Below are 11314 nucleotides of genomic sequence, written 5' to 3'. Positions count from 1 at the left end.
CCAGAATAGTTGTTCCAGCTCCTCCCGATCTCTGTCCTCCTTCTGGCGCTTTTTCCTCCGCAGGATGGTAGTCAACTCATTCCGCGCTCGTCGATACTTGACCAAATCCTTTCTCGTGCTTCTTTCTTTCTAGGCTTTGCTTTGCTTTGGATAGTTTCCACTCCTAGCACCGCAGTTGCGGCCTCGTTGACGGTCGAGCGTATCATACTCCATCCGTTTTCGAGGGTCGAAGCATCTAGCTCCACAGAGGAAGGCAGAGTTTCATCCAGCACGCGCGCGTGGTTTTCGCCAACTGGTGAGTTGTTTAGCTGCCGAAATCTTAATCGAGGAGGACGGTAATGGCTACTAGGTAATGGTCCGAGTCGATATCCGCACCCCGTAGGGAGCGTACGTTAGTGATGTTCGAGAAAAACCGTAGGTGCGAAGTTCGTTGGTCAGGTGATCTCCAGGTAGCTTTGTGGATTCTGACCACGAAGCCACGGAAAGCTGCAAAGTTGCTGCATCGCTGACCGTTATCGTTCGTGTCGGTGTGCAGGCTATGGGTCCCGATCACCGGTCTATACATTGCTTCCCTACCGACATGGGCGTTCATATCCCTGATGACGATCTTAATGTCCCGTCGTAAGCAACTGTCGTACGTTGCCTCCAGCAGCGCATAGAACGCTTCCTTCTCGTCGTCGGGTCTAGCTTCGTGTGGACAATGCACGTTTATGATGGTGTAGTTGAAGAAACTACCTTTTATCCTCAACACGCACATTCTTTCATTGATCGCTTTCCAGTCCATTACGCAATCCTGCATTTTGCCCAACACTACGAAGCCCGTTCCTAGCTCGTTGGTCACACCAGCTTACTTACTTACTTATGTGTCCATGTCCGCCGGTCCTGCAGAACAAAGGGATGAAATCAGAGATCTCCACTGCAGACGGTAACCCGCCATGGCTCTCGTCTACAGCCCGGTTGTCGCTGGCTAAACTCCGTCGCCAAGAGTCTCTGGGTCTGCCTCTTCTACGCTGTCCTTGTGGATTCCAGTCGAGTGCTTCTCTGCAAACCTCGTTCGCTCCTTTCCTCAAGGTGTGTTCGATCCACTTCACGTTCACGAATTTCTGTGGCTATCGGCCGTTGATGACACCGACGATGGATTTCCTCATTGGATATCCAGTTATCAGGCCACCAGGCACGAATGATGTGTCGCAGGCACCGGTTAATGAATACCTGCAGTCTTTGCGTTGTCTCCGCTGAGACGCACCACGTTTCGCAGGCATACAGCAGTACTGATTTAAAGTTTGAATTAAAGATTCGGGTTTTCGTACGTAGAGTGATCTGGTTTGAGCGCCAAATGTTTCACAGACCTGCAAAGACACCCCTGGCCTTCCTGATCCGTGTGGCTATATCAGTCTTGGTACCACCATCGGGCGTTGTCTGGCTACCAAGATATTGAAAGGCGTCTACCTGCTCAACTTGTTGACCCGCTACTGTGAAGTTGGTGGAATTGTCAGTGGTCACTATCATAGACTTAGTTTTCGCTACATTGACTGTGAGACCTGTCTGAAAGCTCTCGGAGAGGTCATCTAACTTGCTCTGCATATCGTTTCGGCGTTGTGCGAGCAAGACAATGTCGTCATCTAGGTCGAGGTCATTTAGCTGCTCCATCGTTAGAGGATTCCAAGGCAATCCTCGATTTGATCTACTGTCAATTGCTCCAACTAATATCTCATCCATAACGATGAGAAACAGAAGCGGTGATAGAATGCAGCCCTGTCTCATGCCAGCAGTAACCCTTATAGGGTCGGACAAGACGCCGTCGTGCAAAACCTCGCACGAGAACGCCTCGTACTGAGCCTCGTTGAGATGGACTAGCTTATCTGGAACTCCTCTACGCCTAAGTGCGCCCAGATGTTTTCGTGGTTGAGTCGGTCGAACGCCTTTTCGAAGTCAACGAACACCAGCAGAAGAGAGTCCTGGAATTCTTTGATCTGCTCCAATATAATGCGGAACGTTGTGATATGGTCTACACATGATTGGCCAGCACGGAATCCAGCTTGGTCGCACCACCGCTCTGGAAAAGTTGGGCTTTGCCGCCACGGATCCTCCGCACCTTTTCGCCTTTGCGACAGATCTCCTGCAGTGCCACGATGCCAAACTTTTGAAGTTCTAACTGATCAAGATGCACCATGTCGCCACCAACGAAATTTAGCGATCTGCAGTTCCAGGTACCAAGTTTCCATTCCATGTCCTTATTTCGTCGCCTTTGTCCATGCCGAATGTTTCGACTTTCGAGTAAGATTTTCTTGACTCTTTTTAGCTTTTAGGGTTTAGGTAGGTAGCCGTACTAAGGTCTACGCTACCGGGTCTCGTGCTGATGCTGCCATCTTACAGTGTCGAGACACACTGCGCCTTCCCTGTTGGTATACGACCTTAGTTTCCAACGGGGTTGGTTACCCGATCTCCGCTAAGGTTGATCGTATTCGAGATGGTTGCAGGATAAGAGGCTAAGGACCACTATGGGGTCTGTTTTACGCATTATCCAACCATTTAGCAACCACAGACGCAGACAGAAACTTTGAGACGGCGGAGGTAATTTACGCCAGACTAAAAACGGAAGCTAGCAGGATTAGGTTACAAATCAATGCATTGAAACCCAAATATATGGTAACAAGAGACTCCAGACAAAACAACGTTCGCTTCTCACGGACAGTGACTGTTGACGGCGACGGTTGATGAGTTCATATATTTGGGATCTCTGGTCACCGCCAACAGTAACACGAGTAAAGAGATGCAACAACGCATTCAAGCTGGACGTCGAGTCTACTTTTCTCTCCGTAATACGCTTCGCACAAGTGGCATATGCTAGCGTTCAAAACTGAACGCTAACCAGACCGGTAAACATTCGTTCACTTGCCGTATTTGAACGAAAGGTGTTGCGAGCTATTTTCAGCGGAGTACAAGCGGAATCCGAAAAATGGTGTAAGCGTAGGAAACACGAGTTGCAGGCATTACTTAGAGAGATCCCCATCGAATACCTGGCAAAAGTTGAAAGACTACAGTTGTCCGGCCATGTCGCAAGGATGCCGGACGACTGTGTAGTGAAATCCGTTTTCTTCAAAAACCCCACCGGCACCAGGGATAGAGAGGCCCAACGTGTTTGATGGCTCGACCAGGCTGAAATTGCGTGTGTCGAGACGCTCAATGAATTGGCGACGTGTAGCCCAGAACCCAGTACAGTGGAGAGGAATTCTTGATACGGCAAAAGCCACGCCGACTCTCGGCTGGTAGCATTAAAAAAAATATACCTCTCGGTATGCAGCTGAGATTGATAAGAAGCTTACCTCCGGATTCTACGAGGTAAACTTCGGATCCCTAGCCTTCGCGAAAACTGAGGTTATCCCTAGCTTCAGGTAAACTTTCGAGCTTTCTTGGAACGTCGCTAAAGATGCAGTCGAAGTTGTCCAAAAGCTTCAACAGATCAGAGCTTCTTACCGGTGCGGTGGATGGGACGTTGAGCATTTGATTTAGGGACTGCACGAAATCGACTTCGGAAGCTTTCTTGCCGCAGGAGTCATTCCGGACGTCGCACAAACGACATTAACTACGCAGATGCTGTCCACCACAGCCGTTACACAATCTTGAACCACCAGCACCATTCGGCTGAGCTTGAACTCGCTGTTGGAAGGGTTGCGATCGTTGACGAGACTGGGGCAGCTGGGGCAACTTCCTTATTCTTGGTTTCTCGTAACCAAGTTTGTCTATAGCTTCTGGATACGTCGACATCCAGAAATCTCCAGATCCAGGAATTGGCCACATTTGAAGTAGGCAGCACCTTGATTCAGCTGAGGGGCAAACTGTCTGATGGTTTCGCTCTTTCATTGTACTATGTTTCTGAATATTACGCTATCGATAAACTTATTTCTCATCCGACCCAAGTGATCTACCAGGATTGAGCGTTGACCCGTGCAGTAAATTCCAGCAGAATCACGGGGAGTGCTGAGTAACTTCAGGGCGTTTTTCACCTTCGCCCCCATATGAGCTCGGGCAAAATTCTCGTGTTGGGCTTCCGGGGTGCTACTCAGCTTCCCCAGCACACTCGAATTGGTTGAAATAATTCGTGCCAAACGTCCATTCTGCTGAGCAGCAGTGCATTGTGAACAGAGGTACTTTTGGCGACGGAGCACCAGCTTCTTCGACCGGAACCCGTTGAACCTGTTCAACAGCACTTCCAACCGATGCCTTAAGGGCTTTAGCGCAATCATTGCAGTAAGTCGGAACTTGGGGTAGCCTTCTTTGTCGGCGGCATGAATGGCACTTTGGGTGTGATCCTAACCTCACTTTCATAATGCGAGAAGTTTTCCGACCAACGCCATTTCTGACAGTTCACGAATTCACGAGTTCCGAATTGTATAGAGCCAGTGTCGGCGTTCAACAGTGTTTAGCGTATGTTGAGCGGAAGAATGATAATTACGGAATCGAAATGATCATTTCAAAGTTACGTTCGTTTCGATTACAGCCCATCACGGCACGCAGTGCTACAACCGTTACCGAATGCGAATACACTGTTCAGTCATCAGTGCAACATTCGAAGGTTCACAAGACGTTTAAGATAAAATGAGGAGAAAGAACCCACCGAACTAGGGGAGCGGTTTAGTTGCAGCTGCACCTCACTGTATAGGTACTCGCTCGCTGGTATTGCACGTGGTGTTACGGTGAGAAAAAAAAAGCAACGGAAAAAAATCTGCGCGCAACAGTCGCCGAGAAACACGCAAGAATTGCATCATTTTCAAAACCGCTTTTCCGCTTTTTAATCTGCGCTGCAGCCAATGCGGTTAGTGGGTTGGCCAATATTTTGTCATTTTCTTGCTCTCGCCTCGCCATGGCTGGCAGGTGTTATGTTTCCCATGAAAACTAATTATTTCTAAGGCTTCTAACATAGAGATCTATGCTAGAGGACAGCGCGTTTCATTTGGGGCCATTCGGGATAAACGACCACCATGAGGCAATCTAGAATGTAAACACGAGTGTAATTTGTAAGATAACTCATATTTCGCTGATCCACCTGCTGAAACTGCAAGTGAAAATTAAACTAATGATGCGTGATGTTTTTGCAGACCAAACAATCTCACAAAGTCCGACGAACCGAGCAGGAGTTTGTTTTATGTTAGCTGTCAAGTGCTTCCACATACGTCGATAGATAATCAACGGCAATTATGTTGTTACCGTTTCCAGTTGCCATATATTTCGGTGTGCGGTTGCTAGCTATTGGCCAGCCAGCCCCCCAGCAGGGGTGTGAAACTCTGTGCCACCATCACCGCACTGACGCTGACGCTGACGCTGACACTGTCTGCCTCGAGGAGTGAGCTTTGACAGGCGAAACAATAATAATTGCGGCAAGCAAGAGTGATCGCCACCAGTACGACGAGTAGTCAGCTCAATTGCTATCCCGCACAATCCGAGTGGTCATTGATCTAATCTGTGTGAAGTGTGGCAGCTAATGGCGTGCCGGTTTGCGAAGAAATGGCTGCATTTTATTGGAGGGTTGTTGTTTGGTTGGTTAGCGCTGGTGTTGCAAATTCCCGCACGCGCTTTCACTATCGAACCCGGTTACCGCTGGGTGATCTGGCGCAACTTTTCGCACATCATCGATAAGATTTGGTTAATTATACACTATGAAAGAGCTGAATTGGAAAATTTAAGCTCAATTTCGGTGCCGAAAATTAGGCGTTTCGAGGTCTCCGAGAAAGAAATTGCAGAAAAAAGTGTAATTCGAACTGGGAAGCTGAAAATGTAGCACAGCTGATTTGCGGTTGGTTTTGCAGTGCTGTGTACTGCCGAGATTCTGTAATCTAGTCATCCTTTGTTAAGCTATTTTCACTAAAACTGTAATGGTCGAATGATTGGAGTTTTAAAATTAATCTAACTAGAAAACGTTAGCTGCTTGTGCTATAAAAAGCAGAATTAGAAAAGCATAGCAGTAAACAGCATCAAATGAAAACTGCTGAAATTGCAAAAGGAGCCTACTTGCTGTACACAACCAACGTTGCGCTGATATTGCATCCCAATGAGGTGTACAAGTGTGACGATATTTGTAAAGTGGCACTAGTGCAGTGAAGAAATTTCATCATAGTGTTGGTGAAATCGTAAATCGGCCAATTACGATTAAGCGTAACGAAGATCGCCAAAAGCAAACTCCATTTTTCGATTTGCATTTGGTACTTTAACGTCCATTGCTGATTTTTCACTATTAATAACATCAAATAACATCTTCTTCCACTCCTCTTCATACAGCATTGATCGCATCTCAGTATCATCTTGTCACCATGCGTTTTACGACTGGAAGAGAAAGTTGGATAATGTGGATGCCGTTTCGACATCCGCCCACTGAAAAATGTCGAAGTGAAAAGGATCTTCCTCAAACAACAAGCAACTCCAGACCTACGGAATAAAACCCTCGGCAGAGTGCGCAGTGTCAGGAGGAAATAGATCACAGATGGAGTCGGAATGCGACCACTCCCATAAATTTGGCATCAAATTCGCCGTCGACAATTTCAAGGCTTATGTCGACCAGGAGGAGGAAGACATGTCGACTTTGCGGCCTCCCAGATCATAACCGTACGTAGTACTGTCTTCCAGCATAGAATCCTATACAAGTACACCTGGGGGTTACCAAATCAGACAGAATCACAGATCGACCATGTTTTGATCGTATCATGTTTTATGTCCATAAAGGGCCACCGGGAGGATCAATGTTCTGTAGAGCGCCAGCTTTGTGCGAATTTGTGAACTGCGGGACTTCAAGTGGCTACGTAATCCGTAGAAAGCCCGATTCGCGGTTACAATTCAACATTTTATTTCGCGGCTTACATCGTTGACACATATTACGAGCGTACCAAGGTATATGAATTCCTCCACTACTTTATCACTACTTCCTGACGTTCGCCATCCAGCTCCACTTCGGCACCAACACCATTTGGAATCCCGCGTTCCCTGCCAGCAACCATGCACTTAGTTTTGGCGGTGTTAATGATAAGTCCCGATCTCACTGCTTCCCGTTTAAAAGGCCTAAAGGCCTCTTCCACCGCTCTACGGTTGATTCCGATGACATTGATGTCATCTGCGAAACCAACAAGCATGTAAGATTTCGTGATGATAGTGCCATTCGTTCCTTTTCACGTTTGCTCTTCATATTGCCCCTTCGAAGGCATTCGGGTTGAAACTAGTCTCAATTCTGATTCAATCTGGGTTTAATTAGGATTGAATCCGGATTCAATTCGGGTTCAATGTGGGTTCAATCCGGATTTAATCTGGGTTGAATCTCGGTTAAATTCGAGTTCAATCCGGGTTTAATCCGGTCTCAATTGGGATTAGATCCGGGTTCAGGCTGGATTCAATTCGGATCTAAACCGGTTCCAAATCTTATTAAAACGGCTCCAAATCCGTCTCTAATCGACCCGAAATTGAACTCAAAATGATCCAAAATCAGACTACTATCACCACCGGCTTTAAAAATGTATTAAAATCTGACCAAAATCGGCATCAAACCGACCCCAAATCTGACGCAAATCGGCTCCCAATCCAACTCATGCCATTCCCAAATGGGACTGAAGCTGACACTGACTTTAAAATTGTATTGAATTCCGACTAAAATCGATCTCAAATCTAATTCAAACCGGCTCCTGATTTAAACTCTGCTGGAATCGTTTCCAACCCGACCGAAATCGCCACCGAGTCGGATTAAAGTTCGATCAAATTCGATCCCAAATCCGAATCAAATGGGCTCAAAATTCGATTTAAATTCGACTCAAATTCAATAGGAGTTGGCACGCACCTTGCAGTCGGATCAAAAACAGACTCAAATCTGACTGAAATAGGCTCCAAATCCGGCTCAAATTGGTCCCCAATCCGACTTTAATCGGTCCAAAATCCGACACAAATCGGCCTGAAATTAGATTGTAATTGACTTCAAGTCTCAATTCGATCTTAAATGCGATAGAAATTGCCACCAGCTTTGAAGTCGACGTGAAGTATGGCCAAAGTTGGTTCCAAATCCGACACCAACCTGTACCAAATCCGATACCAACCGATTCCAAATCCGACTCAAATCGGTTCTAATTCTAAATCGATTCCAAAACCAACTGAAATTGCCACCGACTTTAAAGTTCAAAATTAAGCCCGAATTTGACTAAAATCAGCGATGACTTTAAAAACGGCTTAAGTTTCGGCGAAAATTTGACCCAAAACCTGCTCAAATCGCCACCAACGGTAAATTCGCCTTAAAATCCAAATAAAATCTTTCCGACTCAAAACGCTACTGACTGTTAAGTCGGATTGAAGTGCAACCAAAATCGGCACCAAATCTGTCTGAAATTGCCGCCGGCTTTAAAGTCAAAATCGACTCCAAATGCGACTCGAATCGGTCCCAAATCCGACTCAAATCGCCGCCCACTTTAAGGTCTGGTTAAAATCCGACTATAATTAGCCTCAATTTTAAGTCAAATCGACCCCAAACCCGACTCGAATTGGAACTACATTCGACTCAAATCGGTCATTGATTCAGTTCGGACTTACATCGACATTAAATACGTTTATTAAGTTTAAAGTTTAACCAAAATCGACCCTAAGTGTGACGGAACTTGGTTGCAAATCAGGCTCAATGCGGTCCCAAATCCAACTCTAATCTGTTTCAAATTCAGCTCGCATCCAACTGAAATTGCCACCGACTTTGAAGTCGGGTTGAATTCCAACTCCAACTCGGTTCCAAATTCGACTCAAATTGAGCCAAAATCCAACAGAAGTCGACACTAACTTTCAAGTTGGCTATAGTCCGACCAAAAGCGGTTCCAAATCTAACTCAAAACTCCCTAAATACGACTTAAATCGATTCCGAAACCGACTAAAATTGCCACCGACTTTAAGGATGAATTAAAGTCCGAAAGAAATTGGCCCCAAATCCGTCTGGAATCACCACTGGTTTTAAAGTCTGAATAAAATCGACCCCATATCAGATTTTCACATTGGTTCCAAATCCGACTGAAACCAGCACCGACTTTGAAATTGGATTGAACTCCAACCAAAGTCGGTTCCAAATCTGACTCAAATCGGCATCAAATTTGACTCGAAACGGATTATAGTCAAACTCAAACCAAGTAATGATGGGTTTTTAAGTCGATTTGAGAATGATGTTAATGTTGTCAACTCAAATCGGCTTTTCCCACAGATACACTTCAAGAAGACTCAGTCCGTTGAAGTTAAATAAAATAAAATAAAATCAAATCAGATTCGAATCAGCCTTAAATTATGCTATAATCAAGACCCAAACCCGATAGCAAATAGGGCTCAAATAAAAATCAAGGCAGTAGTAAAACAAACTTAAATCAAGCCCAAATAAAATTCGAATTAAACTTAAATTAATTTCCAGTTGAACTAAAATCAATGTCAAATCAAACTTAAACCAGCCTCAAATCAGTTACAAATTAAACTAAAACCAGATTCGAATCAGACTCAAGTCAGGCTCAAATGGAGCACCAATCGGTCTTAAACCAGATTCAAATTAAACTCAAATCAAATTTAGATCAGATGCCATCCCGATTCACATCAGACTTTAATCAGAATTAATCTAATTGAACCGTTTGTTTGAAACACCCCACAAGCGCCATTTGACATGAGGCGACTTTTATGATTTTTTGACAGTTTTAAATCCTCGGGGATTCCTACATCTTCTCTCAAATTCCGGAAAAAGGTTGGTTCCAAACCCCTTTTTGTTAGGGTTGAAAATATTTCGATAAAATCAGTTTTTTGTTGTTTTCCTACAAATGTGTCAAATGCGCATGTGGGGTTTCTCAAACGATTTCATTGTAAATTATACTTGAAGCAGGGGCACAACTTTATTACCGTTAAAATAAAATAAATTACTACAGATTTAACCCGGGCTCTATCCGGGATCAATTTGATTTGAATTCGACTTCAATTCAGCTTTAATATGAACTTCAATTCGATTTAGATTCTACTTAGATTCAACTTAAATTCGATTTCAATTCGAATTCATTCCGAAATAATTGCGACCCAAAATAGCATCGATTCCGACTAAAATCGGTTCTAAATCCGGTTCAAATCGACCCCAAATTTGACTGAAATCACCAATTACTTTAAAGTCGTATTAAATCAAATCTAGCGTAAATCCGACTGAAATCGGTCACAAATTTGACTCAAGTCGACTGCAAATTTGACTCAAGTCGACTGCAAACTCGACTCGCCACCATCGGATTGAAGAGCCTTGAAAATCAGTCCCAAATCGAATTCAAATCGGCCTCAAATCTGACTAAAATCAATTCCAAAATCGACTTTAATTTCCACTTACTTGAAAATCGTATTGAAAGCCGAACAAAATCGGCCCCAATTCATCTGAAATTACCAGCAGCTTTAAAGTCCGATCAGAAACGGTTCCAAATCCGACTCAAATTGGTCCCAAATCTGACTCAAATCGCCGCCAACTTTAAAGTAAGATTAAAATCTTACTTAATTGGTATAAAAATCAGCTCAAATCCGCCTCAACTCGGGACAAAATCCGACTCAAATCGGTCACAAATTCAGATTTCACAAGATTCAGATCGGACTTAACCCTTTATAAGGCAGTGGCAACTATATTGCCACCAACAAAAAATTTTTATTTTGCTTCCATAATTATATTGATGTCATTATAGCCGCAAAACAAATATTTTTCGTTGGTGGCAAAATAATTGCCACGTTAAATCGACCTCAAATTCCGCTGAAATCGGTTCCAACTTATGATTATTCCGGTTTTAAATAATTCCGATTTTTTTCTTTCTTTTTTCTAACGACATATAGCAGTCGGCTTAACTTTTTCTGTTGGGGAAGAATAAATGCTTAATGCGAGAAATGTAGATTCAGGCGAACTGAAAATTCTTAATATTAGGCCAAAAATATAGACTTAGCGAAGGTGAGAGTCAAACTCACAGCTCCCAATCTCTAGTTGAGCATGTTGTTTAACCAATTGGTGTAATTGGTTGAACAACACGCAACAACAAAGTGGTGTAATTGGTTAAACAACACGCGCAACTAGAGATTGGGAGCTGTCAGTTCGACTCTCACCTTCGCTAAGTCTATATTTTTGGCCTAATATCAAGAATAGTCAGTTCGCCTGAAATTTTAAATCAATGAAATTGATTTGCAGCATGTGCGCATTTAATTTCATCGTGCATATTGATATGATAGGTCGATAAAATCAGCGCGTTACTGAAATTGTGCATTTTCGAAAACTGGTTATTTTAACAAATTGAAAATATTCAGTTAGTCAATCTCAATTTCT

Source organism: Sabethes cyaneus, chromosome 1, assembly GCF_943734655.1.
Source record: "Sabethes cyaneus chromosome 1, idSabCyanKW18_F2, whole genome shotgun sequence".
Taxonomy (NCBI): domain Eukaryota; kingdom Metazoa; phylum Arthropoda; class Insecta; order Diptera; family Culicidae; genus Sabethes; species Sabethes cyaneus.
Note: the sequence above shows the minus strand (reverse complement) of the source record.